This window comes from Mustela nivalis, assembly GCF_964662115.1.
Source record: "Mustela nivalis genome assembly, chromosome: 3".
In the NCBI taxonomy this organism is placed as follows: Eukaryota; Metazoa; Chordata; class Mammalia; order Carnivora; family Mustelidae; genus Mustela; species Mustela nivalis.
The window spans coordinates 147,498,070-147,522,101 of record NC_139022.1 but is presented as its reverse complement, the minus strand read 5'-3'; the positions used below and the strand labels follow the sequence as shown (position 1 = coordinate 147,522,101).

General features: G+C 36.6%; 1 long non-coding RNA gene across 1 annotated transcript in view; it reads right to left on the bottom strand.

Annotated features, from left to right (window-relative positions):
- Positions 1-20,215, bottom strand: part of LOC309860866 — a 63,718-nt gene extending 43,503 nt beyond the window's left edge. Inside the window, exon 1 of the long non-coding RNA XR_014309677.1 lies at positions 20,034-20,215. This is a non-coding gene — a long non-coding RNA (uncharacterized lncRNA). The remainder of the gene's footprint in view (positions 1-20,033) is intronic.
- Positions 20,216-24,032: the final 3,817 nt, after the last annotated feature.

The following is a 24,032-nucleotide window of genomic DNA, read 5'->3' as shown; positions in this document are numbered from 1 at the left end:
TTCTAGTTAACTAAGATTCTAGTTAAGACAGTGTATTACAGCTGAAAGAATAGAAAAATCACTTACAGGAGCTAGAGAACCCAGAAATAAACCCACACAAATATAGTCAACTGCTCTTTGACAAAGGAGCCAAGGCAATACAATGTAGCAAAGACAGTCTTCAACAAATGGTCATCCACATGCAAAAATGAAACAAAAGTTAACTCAGAATGTATCATAGACCTAAATTTAAAATGCAAAACAACAAAACTCTTAGAAGAAAAATAGGGGAAAATCAAGATCATCTTTGGTTTGGTAATGGTTTTTTAGATATAACACTAAAAGCATGGTGCCTGTGGGGGGGGGGCGGGGAAGACTGACAAGTTGGACTTCATTAAAATTAAAAACTTGTGCTCTGTGAAAGACACTGTTAAGAGAAGGTAATGACAAGCCACAGACTGGGAGATAATATTTGCAAATCAAGTATTTGTTAAAAGACTGGCATCCAAGATATACAAAGAATTCTTAACTTTAAGAAAACAAGCAATCCAATTATAAAATGTGCAAAGGACCTGAACAGATCCCTTACCAAAGAAGATATATATATATATATATATATATATATGGCAAACAGGAATTTGAAAAGGTCCTAAAACTCATGTCATTAGGGAATTGCAAATGAAAACAATCGAAACAGGTTTTCTTCATAGCAGATGCTGGAAGATGAACTTTGTCCTGATTAAGCATCATTCCATACCCTACTTTCCTCTAAGATATCTAGGGCTCCTAAAGTCATAAACCCAGACTTGAACATAGGTATCTCCCCAGAAACCAAAGTCCTCTCAGTGCTCAAGATGCTCTATTATTATATCATGATGATCATTGTTAAGTGTCTAATATGACTGCAGTAAGTCAAGCATTGCTCAGATGTTAGGGATAATTAAAGTGAAATAGGAAATTGTCTGAAATTTTGCTCAATTTGAAGAAAAATCCAGATTAATATTTTCAAAGTACTAACAACTAACTTTGTTCTGAAACGGAAAAGTTTAGAGATATTTAAATATTGAGATGAATGTATTAGTTTTGTTAATACTGCTGTAACACATTACCACAAGTTTAGTGGCTTACCAAAACACAAATTTTCTGTCTCATAGTTCTGTAGGTCAGAAGTCTGAAATGGGTCTCACTGACTAAAACCAAGGTGTTGGGAGGGTTCTGTTACATTGTGGAACATCTAGGAAAGAATTAGTTTTCTTACCTTTAACATCTTCCAGAGGCTGCCCACATCCCATGACTCATAGCCTCTTTCTAGTTTCAAAGCCAGCATGGCATATCAAGTCCTCACACTGAATATTCTCACACTCTTCTGCCTCCCTCTTCTACTTTTGAGGACCATTCTGGTTACATTGGGCTCATCTGAATAATCTAGGATAATCGCCCTTTCTTAACATCAGTTGATTAGCACACTTAATTCTACCTGCAACATTAACTTCCCTGCTATATAAAGTAACATATTCACAGACTCTGTGGATTAAGATATAGGCATTTGCGGGGGTGGGGGGTACTGTTCTGTCCACAATAAATAACAAGCCAGGAGTTGCTGCCCCTATGGGCTCTAATAGCTCAGAACTTCAGGGGAGCAGTGTAAATGACTTCATTAACTAAGTTGGGGAGACTAGTGAAAAGGTCTTTCAGCATATCCTACTGTGAAATTCTTTCCACAGAAATTTATGGGGGTGGACATAGCTCTCTGATATCACTTTGTATCTACTGACCTGCTTATACCTCCTAGTAAATTTAGTGTCTTATTTTAGCATTCTTCTTTCTTTTTAAAAAAGAAGGAAATGTTAAAATATAACTAACTTTGTTTCCAAGGAGGCAGATCTCTCTTTTGCAGGACATTGGGAGAGAGCAAAAATATACAAGAAGACATAGCAAACATCCTCACTAGTTGTCTGATGACAAATGAATTATGTTATTTATGGCTATAGATCTATTCCCAGCTTCCTTGGAAATGCTTTGGTGTGGAAACAATGAACACTGAAAGATCATCTCAACCTGCACTCTAAGCCGTGACAATTTCAGAGACTAATAAAAGGAAAAGAATAAACAGAAATGTTTTGTTTCTCTGAGGCTGACCAAATTGGGAATGGATTCCCTGGTCTCACAGACACACCCTTCTGAAAGCAGTAAAACCGCAATATGTGAAGTCCGCACCCTTCCGCAAGCCTGCCAATACCAGGGGATGGACAGGCTCAGGTCTGAACATCCTTTATCAGTCAGAGAGTCCCAGAGGTGGGATATGAATTGCCCTATAATTTTAAAATTTATCATTTCATACTTCGGGTGAGCCCTTTTGGCTGAATGGAGGAGATACTCATTGGGGTTTTTCAAATGTAGAATAATGAAGTTTTAAGAGATCTACTAAACACAATGGTGTAATAAGCTTCTTAATTGTGTTCAGGACAGAATTTTTATGATTATGCAATCATTTTCCAATTCTCAACCTTCTAAAATACACATCTGGACCAGGTTAAAATCCCCTATGGAGAGAGACTGGGTGCCATTTTGCTATTTGTTCACAATGTGCTTCAGGTCTTAAGCTCAATAGCCCTGGCTTCTCTGTTCTATAACTTCTGTCCTTATGTAAAGATGACTCAGGAGAAATGTGGCCCAGAGAACTCTCAAATTTCTTGATGTTTCGTAGTTACTAATCTCCTCCATACTTGTTCTAACTGATTTTCTGGACGTATCACTAGTGTTTCTGATTCCTAAGTTCTAGCTGGCTGCAGGGAGTTGGCATCTTTAGCAGAGTTCCCAGGATAACTCTGATCATGTAGTTCTCTAAGCACACTTCGAGAAACATGGCCTTAGTTCCGCGAACCATTCCGGATGAGTGCTGTGTGCATCCACTTTGCACAGCTATCGTCATTAAAGAACACACTCTCACATCACACTATGGGCCAATTAATCTGATTTCTCTAATCATGAGTGTTCTAATAGTTCACTCTTCAAAGTGGTGAGGGATTTCTCAGAACCACTTTGGTTTTTGGAGAAGTGGAGTGACTGCATCAACACTGATTTTGTTTTTGTAATGTGGGCAGAGGACAAAATTAACCTTTTGTTTTCTGGTTTGAGTTAGTCATTTAGTCCAAAAAAGAAAGCCATTAAAATACTCACTGTGTCATTTTGTTTGATTACAAACCAAATAAATTTGGTAATTGAGATTTTGATGAATCAGGACAATTTCTATATCCACATTGGGGCAAGTGTTGCAGGGGAGGAAAAGGAAGAAGTGAGAATGGGTAAGGAGATTATTCAAGACATTTTATTTTGGAGACTTTTGCCACTATTCCTGACATCAACTCAAGCATTCCACAAACAAGTGGCTCTTAACATTTTGGGGAGAGTCATGGACTCCTTGGGGAATCTGATTGAAGATCAGAGCCCTTCACCAGAAAGATGCATGTACACACGCTTTCACACAAAAATTCTCAAACAACTTTAGGTATGTTATGGACCCTCCCACACCAAAGCTCATCCATAATTAGAACTTGTGTTCTGAAAAGATTGCCCTGTGCCCCCTCCCTTTAGAGAATTCTCTTTACCGTGATTGCAGACGCTCTTGGATTAGTCTTTATGCATTATATAAATACAAATCACCTGGGGTAATTGTAAAGTATATGGATGTCTGGCATCTATCCTCAGAGAATGATTCAGCAGGTCTGGGGTCCAGCCTAGGCTGTTGCAGTTATTTTATGACCCTCAGGAGATGCTGATGCAGGTAATAAATGACCACAATTTGAAAAACAGTCAAAACTGAGAAGCTGGGCAGTGACTCAGAAAGAGTCTCTGGTACAAAAATATAGTAAAAACAAGCAGACCACTTCCCTCCACTACACAGAAACCTGGGTTAAAAGAGTGGAGCTAGCTCTTCCCATTCCTGGCCTGCTCTATCTGCCCTTCTGTTCAGCTTGGCTATCCATTTTCCCCAAGGAGAATTTCCCACAATGCCCATTTTAACTTCATATTTTTTGCACAAAAGATTGAAAATGAGGGTGCATAGGCAGAACAATTTTTCTCTCACCCCAAACTCTCACAACAGGCCAAGGGACCACTCTTTCTTTTCAAAGGGATTTCCCTCTCCTGTGTTCATGGAGCTTCACTGCTTAGAACTCAGAAGAGGTAAGGGCAGGGTGTATTGAGTAGAAGGGCTGCAGAGACTCTTCCTCACCAGCCTCTAGATTTTTCCAGACAGTAACTTGGCTGGATATATATATATATTTTTTAAAGATTTTATTTATTTGACAGAGAGAGATCACAAGTAGGCAGAGAGGCAGGCAGAGAGAGAGAGAGAGGAGGAAGCAGGCTCCCTGCCGAGCAGAGAGCCCGATGCGGGACTCGATCCCAGGACCCTGAGATCATGACCTGAGCCGAAGGCAGCGGCTTAACCCACTGAGCCACCCAGGCGCCCTTGGCTGGATATTTTAAAACAGTTCAGAATAACTTCTGTAGGTTAGCAGCCATTGGTGAGAAATTCTTTTCATTTGTTGAGAGTTTATTTGTGCCAGTGGACAAGAGTACTATAGAAGCAAACAAAACAGCTTAGATCCTGTCCTGCCTTAAAGGCCAGGCTTATCACTTCCCTTATTGATATTTCAAAACAGTGGTCAGAATAAAATCCAAACCTATCCACCTACTCCAATAAAACAGGGCCTATAATGTCCAAATATCTCAATATATAATTGTTAAATTTTATAATTTATATCAATTATAATTTAAAAATTTAAAATTTCTTTTAGAGAACAAAGGCGTATTGTTTTCACGGCATTGACCTCATCTAACTTTCACAACACTAGCTTGTCAAACTTCCCTCTTTTATCCCTTATTATAAAGATCACTTTCAGATATTTTGCGAAGAAATGGCAGAAGAGATGGTCACATGTGGTCTGATGCAAGAGGACATTTCGGTGGCTCTCATCAAGGCAAAAGAAAAAAAAACCACCAAATTTGATGAGTCCTTTATTTTTGACTCAGTGAGATGGTTCCCTTGGCAACCAACATGGGAGGTGATAGAGCTGGAAGAGCTAAGCGCTCCTCTGCTACTTCACCCACAGCTGATTAAAAGGCTTTCAGACAAACAATGTCGATACACAGGAACAATAAATGTCAAATGCAATGGTGGGGAAAAATCAGGGTGGCAGGTTGGGGGAAGCAAGACAACTGCTTAAGTGTCATCAAAATTTAAGTGAAATGAAACATACTGAAGGCACTGTTTCATTAACATTCAAATCAATTATACTCAATCAAATCTAATTATTTTATGTTGTTGTTTGTCTCCTAAGTGATTCCACATCAAGTGATTCCTTGATGTGAAAAGAACAGAACCTTCTTGATTAGAAAACAGCTGACAAATACTTGATTAAAAACCTAATGAGACTTGCACTGTGGTAAAGCGTGGAGCTTCAAAGAACAAAAAAGATAGTTTGGGGTTTTGAAAAACTTGGATTGTTATGAATTTTCAAAGGAAATGGTACGTGAGGTGTGGCATTCACAACTTCACAGCTGGCCTCTCAGTAAGATGTTTCAGAGGACAAATAAACAATAGTAAAGTGTTCACAACTGCAGCTCCCATTTGTTCTGATGCATTGCTATTACACCATCATTGACTATTTCTCTTATGCTGTACCTTTTATTCTTTCCTTAACTGGAAATTTATATCTCCCACTTCCCTTTAACCGTTCTACTCAACACACCCTTCTGGCACACCCCTCTGGCAATCATCAGTCTGTTCTCTGTATTTATAGGTTTGCTTTTGCTTTTTTTTCTTTTAATTTTTTTCTTTAAGATTCCACTTATGAGTGGAATCACATGGTATTTATCTTTCTCAGTCTGACTTATTTAACTTAGCATAATATACTCTAGGTCCATCCATATGTCTCAAATGCACAATAGCATCCTTTTTACGGCTGTATAATAAATAGTCCATTGGTGTGTGTGTGTGTGTGTGTGTGTGTGTGTGTGTGTGTGTATCACATCTTCTTTATCTTTTCATCCATTAATGGACACTTAGGTTGTGTCCATATGTTGGTCATTGTAAATAATAAATATAGGCGTGCATATATCTTTTTGAATTAGTGTTTCTTTCTGTTTCCCTTGGGTAAGTGCCCAGTTGTGGAATTATTGGATCATATGGTACTTCTATTTTTAATTTTTGAGGAATCTCCATTCTGTTTTCCTGGTGCCTAATTCAATTTGTATTTATATTCCCCCAGTGTCATATTCCAACAGTGTATGAGGGTTGGAATGGTGTATGAAGGTTCCTTTTACTCCACATCCTCATCAATGCTTGTTATTTCTTGTCTTCAATTTTAGCTATTCTAACAGGCTTATGGTGATATCTCATCATAATTTGGACTTGCATTCCCTAATCATTAGTGATGTTGGGCATCTTTTCATGTGTCTGTTTGCCATGTGTATATTTTCTTTGGAAAAATGTCAATTTAGGTCCTCTGCCCATTTTTTAAGTGGATTGGTTGGGGGTTTTGGTTTGTTTGTTTGTTTTGGTGCTGAGTTGTAGAATTTTTTAAAAGAATTTTGGGTATTAGGGGCACCTGGGTGGCACAGTGGGTTAAGCCTCTGCTTCTGGCTCAGGTCATGATCTCAGGGTCCTGGGATCGAGCCCCATGTCGAGCTCTCTACTCAGTGGGGAGCCTGCTTCCCCTCTCTCTATGCCTGCCTCTCTGCCTACTTGTGTTCTCTCTCACTGTCAAAAAATAAACATTAAAAAAAATTTTTTTAAAAGGGGGGACACCTCGGTGGCTCAGTGGGTTAAAGGCTCTGCCTTGGGCTTGGGTCATGATTCCAGGGTCCTGGGATTGAGCCCCACATCAGGCTTTCTGCTCAGCAGGGAGCCTGCTTCCTTCTCTCTCTCTCTCTACCTGCCTCTCTGCCTACTTGTGATCTATATTTGTCAAATAAATAAATAAAATATTTTAAAAAAATAAAAATTTTGAGTATAAACCCCATATCAAATATGTTATTTGCAAATATCTTTTTGCAGTAAGTAGGTTATCTTTTTGTTCTGTTGATGGTTTTCTTTGCTGTGCAAAAGGTTTCTATTCTGGCATAGTCCCAATATTTTTGCTTTTGTTTCCCTTGCCCTAGGAGACATATCTAGAAAATGTTGCTACAGCTAGTATTAGAGAAATTACTACCTGTGTTCTCTTCCAGGATTTTTATGGTTTCTGGTTTCACATTTATGTCTTTAATCCATTCTGAGTTTGTTTTTGAGTATGGTGTTAAAAAGTGGTGCAGTTTCTAAAAGTGGTCTTTTCCATGTTGCTATCCAGTTTTGTAGCACCATTTATTGAAAAGATTTTCTTTTCCCTACTGTATGTTCTAGCCTCCTTTGTCATAGATTAATTGACCAAATAAGCATGGGTTTATTTCTAGGCTGTCTATTCTATTCTATTGATCTATGTGTCTATCTTTGTTCCAGTACTGTTGGCTTTTGATTACTACAGCTTTGTAGTACATCTTGAAATCTGGAATTGTAATATACCCAACTTTGTTCTTTCTCAAGATTGCTTTGACTATTTGGAGTCTTTTGTAATCCCATACAAATTTTAGTATTATGTTTTCTGGTTTTCTTAAAAATGTTGTTGGTATTTTGATTGAGATTGAATCTGTAGATTGCTTTAGATAATGTGGACATTTTAACAATATTCTCCCAAAGCATGAGCATGGAGTATCTTTCCATTTGTGTCATCTTCAATTTCTTTCCTCAGTGTTTTTTAGTTTTCAGAATACAGGTATTTCACATCTTTGATTAAGTTTATTTCTAGGTATTTTATTCTTTTTAGTGCAATTTAAATGGTGTTTTTTTCTTAATTTCTCTTTCAGCCACTTCATCATTAGGATATAGAAACACTACCAATTTGGGGGTATTAACTTTGTATCATCCAAATTTATCATGCAAATGAATCATGAATTCATTTACGCTATTAGCTTTTTAATGGACTCTGTAGGATTCTCTATGTATAGCATCATGTCATACGCAAATAGTGACAGTTTAACTTCTTCTTTACCAATATGGATACCTCTTATTTCTTTTTCTGGTCTGATTGCTGTGGCTAGGACTTCCAGTACTATGTCAAATAAATTTGGCCACAGTGGACATCATTTTCTTGTTCCTGATCTTGAAGGAAAAACTGTTTTTCACCATTGAATATGGTTTTAACTGTGGGTTTTTCTTTTATGGCCTTCATTATGTTGAGGTATGCTCCCCAATCCCTCTTTGTTGAAAATTTTTATGATGAATAGATGTTGTACTTTGTCACATGGTCTTTCTGTATCTATTGAAACTATCATATGATTTTGATCTTTTATTTTATTCATATGGTGTATCACACTGATTTGTAAATACTGAACCATTCTTGCAACCCTGGAATAAATTCCACCTGATTGTAGTGAATGATGTTTTTAATATATAGATGAATGTGGTTGGTTAATATTTTGTTGAAGATTTTTACATCTATGTTCATCAGGCATATTGGCCTGTAATTTGTATGTGTGTGCGTATGTATCTGTGTGTGCATGGTATCTTTGGTTCTGCTATTAGGGTAATGCCGGCCACACAGAATATATTTGGAAGCTTTCCTTCCTCGTTTATTTTTTGGAATAGTTTGAGAAGAATAGATATTCACTCTTCTTTAAGTGTATGGCAGAATTCGCCTATGAATCCATCTGGTCCTAGACTTTAATTTTTGACAGTTTTCTGACTACCAATTCATTTTTGTTACTTGTACTCTGTTCAAATTTTCTATTTCTTCCTGGTTCTGTTTTGGAAGATGGTGTGTTTTTAGGAATGTATCCATTTCTTCTAGGTTGTCCAGTTTGTTGGTATATAATTTTCCAAAGTATTCTCTTATAATTCTTTGTATTTCCGTGGTATCAGTTGTTACTTCTTCTCTTTTATTTCTGATTTTATTTATTTGGGTCCTTTCTCTTCTTTTTCTTGATGAGTCTGGCTAAGGCTTTGTCAAGTTTGTTTATCTTTTCAAAGAACCAATTTTTGTTTTCACTGATTTTTTTTTCTTTTTTTTCCTTTTCTTTCTTCTTTTTTTTTTTATTAAATTTTTATTAACATATAATATATTATTTGCCCCAGGGGTACAGGGGTGCAGGTCTGTGAATCATCAGCTTACACATTTCACAGCTTCTTCTTCTTCTCCTCCTCCTTCTCTTTCTCCTCCACCTTCTTCTTCTAGTTTCTGTCATTTATTTCTACTCTGATCTTTATTGTTTCCTTTCTTCTACCCATCTTGGGCTTTGTTCTTCTTTCTCTACTTTCTTTAGGTAAAAGGTTAGATTGTTTATTTGAGCTATTTCTTGTTTCTTGTCATAGGCTTGTATCTATTTACTTACCTCTTAGAACTGCTTTTGCTGTGTCCCAAGGATTATGGACTTCTGTGTTTTCATTTTCATTTGTTTCCATATGTTTTTTAAACTTTTTTCTTTGATTGCCTTCATTGAGCCCTTACTTGCTTAGTATCAAGTCATTTAGTACCATGTGTTTGAATTTTTTCCTGTTTTATTTTCTTTGTGGAAAAACTGTTTTGATCAGGAAAGATCTATGGCATGATTTTGACCCTGTTAAATTTACTGTGGCTTGTTTTGTGGTCTAGTATGTGATTTATTCTGGAGATAGTTCCATGTGCATTTGAAAAGAATGTGTATTCTGTTGTTTTAGGGTGGAATGTTCTGTATATATCTATGAGGTCCACCTGGTTCAGTGTGTCATTCAAAGCTCTTGCTTTGTTGATTTTTTGCTTAGTTGATCTGTCTATTGCTGAGTGGAGTGTTAAGGTTTCCTACAATTAACACATTATTATCAATATGTCTGTTTATTTTAGTTAACAGTTGGCTGATGTGGTTGGCTGCTCCCATGTTAGGGACATAGATATTTACAATTGTTAGACCTTCTTGTTGGATAGACCATTTAAGAATTATGTAGTGTCTTCCTGTATCTCTGACTACAGTCTTTAGCTTAAAATCCAATTTGTCTGATATGAGAATTGCTATCCCAGCTTTCTTTTGTGGTCCATTGGCATGAAAGATGGTTATCCATCCCTTCACTTTTAGTCTGTATGTATCTTTATGTTCAAAATGAGTCTCTTGTTGGCAGCATATGAATGGGTCCTGTCTTTTTATCTAATCTGCAACCCTGTGTTGTTTTATGGGAGCATTTAGGCCATTCATGTAGAGAGTGATTATTGAAAGATATGCTTTTATTGTCATGTTGCCTATGAGGTCCTTGTTTCTATAGATTGTCTGTAAATTTCTGATCTATATCACTCTTGGGATCTTTCTCCTTTTAAAGATCTCCTTTGATATTTCTTGCAGGGCCAGCTTGGTGGTCACATGGTCTTTCACTTTTTGCTGATCTTGGAAGCTCTTTATCTTTCCATCCATTCTAAATGACAACCTTGCCCGATAAAGTATTCTTGACTGCATGTTCTTCTTATTTAGTACCCTGAATATGTCTTGCCAACCCTTTCTGGATTGCCAGGTCTCTGTGGACAGGTGTGACATTATTCTGATGTTCCTCCCTCTGTATGCAAGCAATCTCTTCCCCTTAACTGCCCTTAAGATGTTTTCCTTAGTTTTAAGATTTGCAAGTTTTACTGTTACATGCTGGGGCATTGGTCTCTTCTCTTTGATCTTGGGAGAGGTTTTCTCTGCCTCTAGAACATGAATACTTGTTTCATTCCCTAGATTAGGGAAGTTCTCTGCTAGAATTTGCTCAAATATATCTTCTAGTCCTCTCTCTGTCTCCACCCCTCTGGGATCCCAGTAATTCTGACATTGGGACATTTTATGGCATCATTTATTTCTCTAATTCTGTTTGCATGGATTCTAAGCTGTTTGTTCCAGGCCTCCTCCTGTTCCTTCTTTTCTATGAGTTTGTCTTCCAGATCACTAATTCATTCTTCTGCCTCATTTACCCTAGCAATTAGAGTACCTAGATTAGATTGTATCTCATTGTTAGCATTTTTAAGTTCTGCCAGATCAGTTCTCACTTCTGCCCTTAGAGAATCTAAGTCGCCATTAATGGTTTTTTTGCATCCTAGCAATTATCTACATAACTGTTACCTGGAGTCTATTTCCAACATCTTGCTTAGATCCATATCCATTAGTTCTGTGGCAGAGGTCACACTCTCTGAATTTTTCCTGTGTTGGAGGATCCTCCTCTTAATCATCTGTTGAGAGGTAGTTGAGGGAATGTACAGAGTCCAAATTATTGACCACAACCCAAGTAAGCTGCACTTGTTTTATAGAGACCTTGGGGTTGTCGGCCTCTTGTTCTTTTAGCCTGTCCTCTTGGGGTGGGAGGGCCTGCCGTGCTGTGAGTATCTTATTTCCTACAATCCCACATCCCAATTTTAGTGTTCTTTGATGGTATTTACTTAGATAAACTATTACACTGGAGATGGCAAAATGGCTAATCCTATCTATTAACCAGAATTTTTCTCAAAATATGAGCCATTCCTTCCCCATTCCTATCCCTTTTGAATATCACAGTGGATTCATGAATTATTTTAAAATTTAATGCATTAAAATATATTACTATTTCTGTACTTTTTGAAACTCCAGTAATATCAAATTTGGCCCAGAGGAGCCCCTTTCAGTATACTCCTCTGTCCTTTTGCTATTACCCCATTTGTCACTGAGCACTCCTTGCTTTCTGGAACCCATGCTTACTGTAGATTTTTCCTGTCCCATATCTGGAATCAGCCTGTTCTCCAAAATGCTCACCTTCTTTTATTAGGGAGTGTTATTTAAAAACTAGTATCTGAGTAGTATGTATTTTCCTTACTGGGGTACCATTGTTCCTAGGCTATTCTAATGGATAGAACTAGGCAGTGTATTTTAAAATGAATTCCAATTCCAATTTAGCATTACATCATTTTTCTCAGCTTTTTAATGGTTATATTTATATTTTTTCTCTCATAGTGAGAATTTTGATTTCTTATAATGATATATTTACCTATTTGTCATTTTATGTCATAAATTCAACAGTTTAAGAATTAAAATAGTATTGTGACTAACAATAAAACTTTTAGGTAAAGTTTAACGTTGTCTTTCCTCTTATAATTGATCCCACTAAGACTTTATAATTAAGACACTATTTCCAAAGATGCTTGAATTAATTCTGCTTCCTGAATGGCTGTATTATCAATTTAACAGGCAATTAGATTAGATTCACTTATTTCTCTTTGTATTCAGTTTTAGGGTTTGCTTTTTTTTTTTTTAATCTTTTAATTTTAGCCTTCTTTTTTTAGAATATATAGAACATTTACATAGCTCAAATTATAAACTACATTAAAATATTCTTTATCCTTCTACTATTCCAATTTATACCAAATTGGTAACCATTTTCTGTCCTTCCTATATTGTTGGGGTTTTTTTTATTTGCAAAAATAAGCAAATGTGTGATACCTATTCCTATTACCCCTTCTTTCTTATACAAAATATAACCTACTACAATTGACCCTTGAAGAGCATGGGTTTGAACTGCACAGTCCATTTATATAATGGATTTTTTCAATAAATACACTACAATAGTGTAAATGTGTTTTCTCTTCCTTATGATTTTCTTAACATTTTCTTTTCTCTAGCTTATTTCATTGTAAGAATTAGCACATTATATATATGTGAAACACACAACATATATTTTTATTAACTATTTTTTGTCATCAGTAAGGCTTCTGGTTAACTCTTAACTTATAAGCTTCACAAGTTATTACTGTTTTTTTCTACACCACCCCCTCCCCACCAACACTACCCAGTTGGGATGGCTAAAATGGGCTGGAGTTGGGTTACCTCCCTTCTTCCACATCACTTAGGCTTTGATTAACTAGTTTCTCCTGAGAGCAGGACTATTAGGAACAAAGCGCTCTGGCATGTTTCCAAATTGTTCCTTTTCCCTTTCCTCTGCCAGAAACTTGAGGGGATTTTTCTTCGATATTTACTAGAAGATCCTGATCAAGCTCCAGGGGGTACATCTCACAAAACTGTGGCTGCCTACTTATGATTGAGTTTTCCTGGCTTTTTATGTCTCTGAATTGTCCATACTGAGATGTCACAATTCATCAGTTACAGTTCAAACTGGAGTCTTTGTTCTGTGCCTTTGATCTTATCCCTAATACCAAGCTACTTGATTTTATAGCTTTATGTTAAGTATTAAAATAAGTCATATAAGCCTTTCAGCTTCTTTTTCTTTTTTTTTTTTTTTTCACAATTGTTTTAATATCAATGCCCTTAGCATTTTCATATATATTTTGGGATCAACATGCCAATTTCTATTTAAAAAGTCTTGGAAATTTTTATTTGAATTGTTTTGAATCTATAAATCAATTTGGGGAAAATATATATCCTAATGATATTAAGTGCTCCAACCCATGAACCAGGTATATCTCTCTATTTAGATCATTATTAGTTCTCTCACTAATATTTTCTAGATTTTTAAATAAAGGTATAGTTAACAGTAATATTTTTAAATTTTTAATGTAGAAGTTTTGCTCGTCTTTTATAAAATTTATTCCTAAGTACTTTATGTTTTCCATGTAACTGTAAGTAGCATTTTCTTGCATTTTTCAACTGCTTGGTGCTAGTACAGAAATGGAATCATTTTGTATAATGACCTTGTACCCTACAAACTTACTAAATTTTTATGATTGAATTCTATCTCTAGATGTGCAAATTTTTGCTTCATGAAATTTAAAGCTCTGTTGTTTGAAGTATATATATTTAAGATTGCTGACTTCCTAGTGATTCCATTTTATCATTATTAAATGGCACTCCGTCCTTCCTAAAACTCTTGCTCTTGATATCTACTTTGGTATTAATATAATCCCCAGTTTCCTCCTGCTTTCTATGTATTTGTGCCTTTAAATTTATTTATTTATTTATTTATCAAAAGAGAATAAAAAAGACATTATTTTTGAAAAATAAATCAAGTTTATGCATTTAACTTTATTTATATATATTTATATTTATATATATTTATATATATTTATTCTGCCTCTTTGAGGCAGAAATCTAATTTGATTTTGCCTTATTTGTCCAGTCTGACAATTTCTGCCTTTTAATTGGAGTGTTTAGAACATTAACATTTGATGTAATTATTGATATGATTTGGTTTATATCTATCTTCTTGATTTTTTCATTTGTCTGTTTTGTTTCTCTTTTGTTTTTCTCCTATGTTCTTTCCTGTTTATGAAATTTTTTTATTTCACATTTTATTTCCTTTATTGAATTATTATCTATGTCTATTTTTGTTATTTTTTAGTGGTTGCTCTAGGGGTAATAGTATATGTCTGAACTTATCCAAGTCCATTTATAGTCAATGCTGAACCATTTCGTACTTCACAACTCCCGGTTCAGAAATGCAATAACCGTACAACAATATAATTTCATTTATACAATCCATCAAAGCTTTTGTGGTGTTTCAGCTAACTGACTGTGATGTTAACAAGGTGTTATAGCTGTCTTTCCATTCCTGCTGGGCCAGGACTCCTATGTCTGCAGCATTGCTGGGCTGCTAATATTTCTGTTTTATTCTCCACCCTTTAATAAGCCTCACCCAGCTTACCTTGCTCATATCAAGCATAGCCCTTGGTCAAGGACTTGTGCAGAACTCTCCAGTCCAATCACCATGAAAACTTCTGGGATGTTGTTCTGTGCAGTCCCCTCTTCAATGTTTGCCCTGCAGATTTCAGTTGCTTCAGCTTCCTCAAGTCAGCAGGACCATCTTGCTCTGCTAATTCCATTCCACTGCTTCAGTGCGAAAATTCCCAAGCAGGGAGGTGGGGTTAATATGAGGCTTTCCTTGTCAGTTTCTCTTCTTTCAGAGATTGCAGTCTTTTACACACTGTTCTCCAGTTTCATATTTGTACACTGGGGGAGGGTTAGTTCAGTATCTATTAGATCTACTCAAAACCAAGAAGCTTTAGGCACTTCTTATAACGAACAGAATATGTTTCAGGGCACAAGCTCATGGCACCTGTAAGTTAGAAACTTGTAGAGTTTACCTTCACTTTGCTATTTACAGAATTTATCTCTTTGAGAGTCTCTAGTAGTGCAACTGGAGTTTAAGATGATATTGTATAGGTTCTTGAGGCATTCTGGAAGAATTTAACTTCATTTTATGTATTCTGAGCATTTCAGAATTCTCCAGTTTCCCTCTGCTTGCTTCTCCTTTGTGCCTTCTTCATTCTCTTTTTTCTCTTTCCTATGCTTCTTCAATTTCTCTCTCTTTTAAAAAAAAATTAATACATACTTGTATAGGGGATCATATGAGCCCAACATTTTGGGAGGCTTGGTGGATATTAACTCATTTAATTACTGAGCGCAGTGAGTAAAGCAAAAAGGAGAGTAGTGGATGCGAGGCAAGTGAATGTGCCTTACCACTTGTTTTCCTTCTGGAAAATTAAGTGAATTGTTTGTCTTGCTCTCCCCACATTTCTTAAACTATTAGAAGAAAACCTTTGTTATGTTTGTTTTGGAGAAATGTAGAACGATTATGAGCAACATTTTAGGTGAATTGTTAGGCAATTAACTCCTCTTTTTGTTTCCCCTTCACTCTGTAGAGACTGGAAGAAGTTCTTGTCCTTCCTCATATTATGTGATTAATTTTAATACATAAAATTAATTATAATTAATCAATTAATTATAATTAATTAATAAAAATATTTGGCAGAAGAAACTCTGCCAAATATTTTATTTCAGAAAACTTTCAAATGAGGCAGATCTGGTAAGCTAAGTTTCAGCTCAAGTAATAGTTACTTAGAAAAGAAAAAAAATTAAATATAGGACTAATTTAACAGCTTCTAAGAGCCTGTCTGGATTTATTTATATTTTAAAATGTTTTTCTGGCTCTGGGATAGTTTTTCTGGCTCTTTTGTGGCAGTCAAAATGCCACAAAAGAAGTACAAAAACATGACTTTCAGTGTCCAAACAATCTGGTCTAGAAAGTAAAGCAAATTGAGGGAACAAATTAAAACACAATATTACCTCCCTTCTCTCTTATGTTCCACAGTTAAAACATCCAGTGCCTTCATGTTTTTCCTTTATCAGGACAACGCTCTCTTCAGAGAATCTGGCACCTTAGTTCTCAAAGGCAGAGTGATGGAAAAATCATTTGACCTACAGCAGCAAGGATACCAAACTGTAAGAGGACACGGGGAGCCAGCATTCCAGTCTTGACTTTGGCCTTTACAGCGCAGACCTTCCCAAATGGCAGTACCAAATGTTTAAATTTTTACCATGAATATAAAGCCTCATTCCTGGCCCATGCATATTGTTATGAGACTTTCATAAATCAATTAACAGACATATCTCACTCCAGGTAAAAATGGAAAATCTTTCTTATATGATACCCTGGTCAGAAGGTGGCCTCCCTCTTTCCTGGACTGGAATTTGTATTTGTCTGCCAAAGCTACTGTGGCTATTTGAGAGCCAGATTAGGCCCTCACAGGGGAGTTGGGGTCATTGTTCCCATCAAGTGCCACCTCAGAGCCTACACTCATTCTTCTCCCTCTCTCTGGAACACTTCTCTTCACGACTCATGACTAACCACTTATCCTCAGGCTTCCACTTCGAGGTTACCTCTTCATAGGCATCTTCCTCAGTCACCCAATATAAATGGATTCTCTAGACACATTCTCTTATAATTCTTATGTTCTTGTCCTTCAAAGCCTTTATCTCACTACACTAGTATGTCATTTATTTCTGTTTATTGCTTGTTTCTTCCACTGAATCCTGTGCTCCATGAAACCAGGAATCATTTATAGTTGTCCAACCACAACAAACACGGTCTCTAGTATAGAGCCTGGCACATAGTAGGCGTTCAGTATACATTTATTGACTAAATTAATGAACCACCTTCCTTCTACCCACAACTCCACAGACTATGGAAGGTACATGGAGAGAGCTTCAGTAACCAAACATGGAGTGAGGGGTGTGTAAATTCATCTTATCCAAAATTATGCAGATGATTGACAAAAGCTACCCTGTGGCAAGGGTCAGAAATATGCAGGATGAATCATGAGAAGCCCTCTAAAACCAAATAAGGAAACCTGAATGCACACAAGCCAATTTTAACTAGGCACCTTGTAGAAACCTAGGGCAAAAGGCAGGGCTCTTGTTGCTTATTTTACAAATAGAGGTTTTTAAAAATTTATATAGCAGTGTTAATAATCTACCTCCCTGTGGGTAAGATGATGAAAATAATTAGCACAGGGGAAAGTAACACCAAAGAAAGTCAGCTTATTGGAATAAGAGCTTTCAGTGCAAGGGTATTTGACACCATCTTTGAGCCAACTGCAGAAATACTTGTCTGAGTAGGCTTAAGTGTAAACTGAGTATTCAACTAAAAGGAATGTATTCCACAAGAATATCACACCAGCTTTCCAGTGTAACAGAGAACTTTTGGAACCAATATACATACCTTTAATTCTAATCTGGGGATGGCAAAGAAATTATATCTGATGGGCTAAATCTAAGTCCATTGGCAGTGGCTGCCCAGAGTACTAGACTGTGACAAATTCTAAGGGTGAGTCTGGGCTCAGTGAGGAAATGAGCCATACCCGGTAGTAATGTTTGATGGGCAGAGAATAGGGATTAAAACTAATCATCCCATGTTGCTGTCATTACCAGTTAAACTTTAAAAAAAAAAAGTTTTATTAATTGGGATTTTGATTCAGATTGTAGGTAGGGGTGACATGATGGCCATCTTGAGGGAATAACACCTCAAGTTACAGAAGTAACATTAACATCACACCCAAATAGGTGCCATTTTGCCCCATCCCATAAGGAACAATCTTCATTCAAGGTCCATGGCCTTCAGAATGCCCCCTTTTCTAACCCTTTCTTAGAGCTACCTTTTACCTGTGTGATCCTTGTTTCCCTCCTAGACCAATTAGCCTATTCTCTGGTCTTCTGCAAACTCTTAGTGTAACTGTACACAGAACATTGGATAAATGATCACAAGGAAATATTGACTCAAAATTCTAAATCCTTTGATCCCAGGGCTTTCATACCTCTAAGATAGATTGCATTTAAGAAGTGTGGAAATCTCTCCATTTTTTTCATCAAGAAACCTGGGCGACCCCACAATCTAATTCTAACAGGAGCTGAGTCACAGAGAGACTTTTTATAATATTAAACAGAAAATCAGCTACAAGAACAGGGAGGGCTCCATTTATAATTCCTAGTCCCAAGATCAGGCAAGTGGACTAGTTATAGTTTTTAGGAAAATACTTTTCTTGATTTATAAATAAAAATTTTTGAAAGCTGACAATGAAGCAAAAAATTGCAAGATTTTTTCATGTGTTTTTGTTTTATTTGATTTGTATTGTTGTTAAATGTAAAAGAATGTTTACAGAGGTAAAGAAAAATTTGGGCCCTCTTTAAATTATATCCCCAAGAGGTATCTTCATCCTGTAGGGATATATTCACCCTTCCTTTTCTAGATAAGCAGTTGAACGATATTCCATTGACTTTTACAGTCACTTTCTGGGTTATGGTCCTCCTATGACATAAACAAGTCAAACCCAAATCTTGGTAGAAGGTAAACAGAAATCATCTGCCATACTGAGGACATTAAATCATGCTCTTCTAAATTTCTCCTGATTTTCCATTAATGAGGTAAAAGTTAATTAATGAGGTATTCACACAGAAATTTGCATAAAGGGGGTGCCTGGATGGCTCAGTGGGTTAGGGCCTCTGCTTTTGGCTCAGGTCATGATCCCAGGGTCCTGGGATCAAGCCCCGCATCGGGCTCTCTGCTCTGCAGGGATCCTGCTTCCTCCTCTCTCTCTTTCTCTCTGCCTGCCTCTCTGCCTACTTGTGATCTCTGTCAGTCAAATAAATAAATAAAATCTAAAAAATAAAAAAAGAAATAAAGAAAGAAAGAAAGAAAGAAAGAAAGAAAGAAAGAAAGAAAGAAAGAAATTTTCATAAAGTTGGTAAGGTTCATATTGTTTATTTTTGAAAAAATATTTTCCCATAAAATCGGACAAAATGTTTTGTGTACTTGTTAACATATAGTTAATGTATAGTTGTGTGGTATGGCATAATATAGTGTAGTACAGTATATCTATGATGTTACTAAATATACCTACCTGTTCCTGTGATTTAAACTCTTGTGCATCTCCATTGTCTGCACAGATTAAAGTTCAAGTGTTTTAAAATAGCTTGCATAACCCAACTTAATCTGTTATTTTCTATCTCCCTAACTTCATCTCCCTTTTGCCTTTTACCTATGATCTCCAAAAGTACCAAATTGCTAGCAATTACCAGCACACTGGCCTTTCCTTGCACCCTTAACTTTGGTCATGTAGCTTCCTCTGCCTGAAATTGCCTGTCCTCCCTTCTTTGCGTGGTAATATTAATTTATCCTTAAGTAGCTTCTCCTTATACCACATCCCCATTTATGCAGAGGTAGGTATTTCTCGTTTACTTCATAAATTGGTGAGTTTTCATCTCTATCGTTATGGAAATAATTGTTAGCATTTTATATGTAGTCTCTCTATCTGGAAAGTAGGCACCAAAGGGTGCTGAGTCCTTAAGCATCTCCGTTTGGCGCAGATCATGATCCCGGGGTCCTGGGATCCAGCCCGGTACTGGGCTCCCTGCTCAGCGGGAAGCCTATTTCTCCCTCTCCCACTCCTCCTGCTTGTGTTCTCTTTCTCACTGTCTCTCTGTCAAATAAATAAAACCTTTTGAAAAGAAAGAGAGAAAGTAGGCACTTGCAGGGCTGTGAACAATATCTTGGTGTACTCAGTGCCATGTCAGGGCCAGTGTCCGGCTCATCAGAGGCCCACACACATGTGGCTCGATGATTAAATTAATTAATGGAGAGAATTCATCATTCAGATAACAAAGGAGAAAGGTGTTCAATAACTGTAATTCATTATGATGAGGCGCGCGCACACACACACACACAACCCAAAACAAAAAAGTATAAATTCGACTTGTTTACTTACTTATGACTGGAGAGTTTATATTACAAATAGGATGAGTGAATGTCCACACAGATGGAAGAGGAGAAGTGAACCTGGTGTCACTTCTGCTTCTTGATTCCCTCTCCTCTTCTCCCGAGTGCAGCCCCGGCACCATCCTCCCTTCCCCAGTTCCTTCCCTGATGACCAGAACAAGCGTCCACAGTCACCTCTGCTCACAGCTAATGTTCTTTCCTCTCAACTTTCATAGCACTTTCAGTCTACACTACGGACTTGGCATTTTAAATGTGACCTGTACCCTTAGACAGTTTTTCTGTGTCTTGTTTTTTCTATTAGGTCATAAGTTCATGGAGACTAGAAACCATGCTTCTTTTTTCCCTTCTAATTCCAGCAATGTGTCTTGCACATGGAAAGGGTCTTACACAACATGCTGTACCTTATGCAACAACTCGGGAGCAAAAAGGAGCTTGAACTGAAAATCGGGAAACCTGAGTTGAGAGCCCAAGCTTTCACTTAATAGCTTTCACTTAAAAGCTTTGTGACTGTGGGAAACTTCCTTAATTCTCTAAGCTTCAGCTGCATGATACATGAAATCAAAATCAGAGTGGTCAGAGTGGTCAGAAGGATAGCATGAGATCATGTTAGTAACATGTTTCAACTGAAAGGCCCTTCAAATATTAAGTAATAGTATTATTTTGGAACAAACACCTCACTTTTCAGGATCTCTCTTTCTATTAACTCCTTTATCTCTTCCCAGCAGCTGTTAATAATTTCTAGGCTCTTGATTTTTATCTGGTTTCTCAGGGAGGAAGACAGACATTTACCTCTATTAGTCCCTCTTCTCCTCCAAGAGTTTCAGAAATGCTGGTTTCCTGCTTTGCTTCGGGGTGCTATAGCAGTGTGTGAACTGGTAGCCACTATAAGAAAAACAAACCTTCGTAACAGAGGAGGTTTGTAACAAACAATATAGTCTTTGTTTGCTCCAACTTTTAAAAGCATGATTAAAAAAAAAAAACTGTAAAAGTAATACAAGTGCATGAGAGATCATTAGAAAAATACGGATGAATAAGAAAAAAAAATCACAATAAAATTATCCACAATCCCATTACAATAATTGATAATACTTTGGCATACTTATTTCCAGAATCCTTTTTTTTTTTTTAAGATTTTATTTATTTATTTGACAGAGAGAAATCACAAGTATACTGAGAGGCAGGCAGAGAGAGAGAAGGAAGCAGGCTCCCTGCTGAGCAGAGAGCCCGATGCGGGACTTGATCCCAGGACCCTGAGAACATGACCTGAGCCGAAGGCAGCGGCCCAACCCACTGAGCCACCCAGGTGCCCTCCAGAATCCTTTTTTATGCTTATATATTTTAACATAGTTCTAATAATTAATCATTAATTATTATCCATAATAATTCAGATGTTTGATTAAACCAACATTTTAATGGTTAGAAAGTTTAAATGTGGGGATTACCTGATTCTTGGACATTAATTTATTTTTAATTTTCATCATTAAAAATACTGCTATGATTAATATCTTTCTATATATCAGCTTTTTATTTCTTTCTACACATAAGATGATTTATTCAGGAAAAATCAATAGAAGTCATTCCTGTGCAAAGGGCTCAAACATTTCTTTTCTTTTTAAAAAGATTTTATTTATCTGAAAGAGAGAGCATAAGTGGGGGTGGGGCAGTTGGATTGGGGAGTTGGCTGAGAGACAAGCAGACTGCCTGCTGAGTGGGGTGCCCTAGTAAGGTCTGAAGGCAGGACTGGAGGAGAGGGGCTCCATCCCAGGACCCTGAGATCATGACCTGAGCCAAAGCCAGACACTTAATGGACTGAGCCACCCATGTACCCCTCAGAGGGCCCAACATTTCTAAGCCTCTGATGATCTGTCTTAATTCGATTTCCTTTGAAGAATCCTACCCTACACTGAATGGGGCAGCCTGAATGAAGGACACATCATGATTTAGGCAAGTTATTGTGATGATGGTTAATGTTAATAAGATGAAAAGAGAGAAGGGGGCAGATCTGAGGCCATATTATTTAGAAACAGAAATGACTATAGCTCTACTCTCCAGTATAAGAGAGAATATGCAAAGAATGTTACAGGGTATTTGAAGCATTTTTTTCCTTACATAAAAACTATTTGTTGAATAATATTTCACTTTGCTTCCTTAACACAGAACTCTGATTTAAAGACACTCTAACAAATCCTTCCATGAACTTTAGGAATTGCTTTATGAAATCAGAACCAAAATCCAACCAGATTTGAATCTCAGAGCTGAGGAATATAGGAGACGGTGATACTTTCAGAGAAAGGCTGAATTTTATCTTAAGGAGATGGGAACCGTAGCCAAGCTATATCACCAAAACGACTTCATTTGGAACTTTCTCCCTAATTTCAAAATAATAAGGCCTTGGCATAACTAGCTCAGGACATTATTTATAGTTATTTGTTTAATTAAAAATGAGGGAGAAGCAATTCTACCATTACATGCAATATTTTGGTAGAAGTTTTCTGCTAAAAAGCAAACAACATGCATTTGATTTGGACTCTTTCTCAAGATGATGTTTGGAAAGGAACTTTCCAAAAAGGGACACAGTGTTTTCCTCTCTTACCTCTCTAAAACGGTGGAGTTCTAAGCTTTCCTCTCTTTTTCTTCTAAGATAAGATTGTTGACAGATACATACAAGTCATTGGAAGGTTTGGAGATTTGCTGTAGTTGCTTTGTTTGCATGTTTGTTTTCTTTCCTTTCTTTCTTTCTTTCTTTTTTTTTTTTTTTTTTTTTTTTTTTTTTTTTTTTTTTTGCATGTTTGGTTCTTAAATTAGAGATAGAGGGACAAAAAGAGAAATATTTGGTGTTTTCTCAGGCAACAATCTGGAATCATGCCTTCAATTTATGCTTTGGTTTTTCATTCTGTATGTTTAAAAGCAACTAACTAGGAAGATGTACACCCTAACTTATTCCTAGCAGCACCTTCTGCAGGCCCCAAGTGAAGAGATAGTTTTATTTCTACCCTGAATCTTGATTCAAGGAAAAGTTAGACCATCTTGCAGTCAGGGATGACATTGAGAACTCACGGTTGGGTAAAAATCTCTCTTTAGTTATATTCTATGAAATACACAGAGTATTTGGTTGTTTAGTTCAGTATGAATGAAAGCCATTTTATTTTTACCTTAACCAATAATTTGTTAGGACTGAAACCAGAAATAATAAAACATCCTCTTCTTTAACATCCTCTCCCATGTTTTTCCAGCCTTTGTGGGACATCAAAGACTTCCGCGCCGTCAGCTACTAGAAGTTCGCTTGACTGTCTGAGGGTTCAGGTGAGAAGCTGAGTAGGAGGCTCACTGTATATTACATAAATCTTCTAGCTTTGTATTTTTAAATGATCATTGCCACTTCAAAATCTTGCTAATATGTTTTTTCTTTTCTTTTTTAGTTCTTTACTTTCTCTTTTGTAATGTTCTTGTTTAGCAACAGTTGACAAAGTGAGCAGTAAATAAGAAATCACATTAGAGAAGAATAAGGTTTTCTGCGACTGGCTTCTTATAATTTTTTTTTTTTTTTTACATCCCGGCAGTTTTGTTTCTTAACTTATCTATTTACTTGAAAACGAAAAATAATTATATGTATATGAGGGAGAATTAATTCGTAGAGCAGATTATAAAATGGAAAATCTTACTGCTATATTCCCCAAGCCCCATGGCTTTCTACAAAGATAAATTTTTTCCTGGCAGTTGTTTTCCTAAAGGACAAACCTACTGAAGAGATTATTCTAAGTGCCTTTGATGACAATTAAAAGAGAGAGTGGACACCTTTGAAAGCAACAAAATGAGGTCAGCATGGAAGATTATGAATTTTCCTAGAAACATACAGAATCAAAAAGAAACAGCTGAATTACAAAATGAATAAAATAGCTGAAAAGAAACCTTAGCAAAGAAGATGTACAGATGGCAAATAATCATATAAAAGAGGTTCAGTATCATATGTTATTAGGAAATGCAGATT